We start from the raw sequence: 808 nt of genomic DNA on the forward strand, positions 1-808 counted from the left end.
TGTATTTCTACTTTTACTTCTGGATAAGAAAAACAAGCTCTGATTCCAATCTAATTACTTTTACCAGCCTCTAGAAGACTCTGCTAAATATTATTAAAGAATTGGTACAGACGAGAGAAAGGGCCAACAAACATATCGAGTATCGAGATGCACTCAGTCACACCTTTCTGTGCATTCACGTCTCATTCATCCAGTGTGTATTATGCATGGTTTCTATTAACCACAGCTGGGAAATACACAGAATGCACAGAATAATGTAAAAACCAAACGGCTGCACTTGAATGCCTTTGTGACAAAGGTCTGTGCAGACAGGTCACTGCAAGACACACTTGTCCCATTGGACAGAAAGTGACAGCAGCAGATAACCTGTTCCCACGTTACGCCCGCTTTCCATATCCTTCATCAGGACAAGAATTCTTAAATATAAATCTCAAACAATGCCTTAATGAAGTCCAGGGTTTTGGAACAGAAACAATTTGTCCTGACGCTATCTGGTGTTGGCTAGCTGTAGGAAATCCAGCCCAGATGTGAGGAACATTTAGTTGTTTCATTTTTAAGAATCACTATCAGTCGTTGTGCGATGAAAAACATTCTCACACATGGCAAAGGAATGTATCAGTTACTGAAGAATTAAGGAATTGGCAACAGGCAAATCATGTGGATATGAATGTGAATATGAGTGTGTGTGTGTGTGTGTGTGTGTGTGTGTGTGTGTGTGACAGAGAAAGGGGAGATGAGGAGTGATACTTTAATATTAAAGTGATACACACTGATCCACAGGATTGAGGCAGATAATGTATCATATGAC

This window comes from Thunnus maccoyii, chromosome 5 (genome assembly GCF_910596095.1).
Source record: "Thunnus maccoyii chromosome 5, fThuMac1.1, whole genome shotgun sequence".
Classification (NCBI taxonomy): Eukaryota; Metazoa; Chordata; class Actinopteri; order Scombriformes; family Scombridae; genus Thunnus; species Thunnus maccoyii.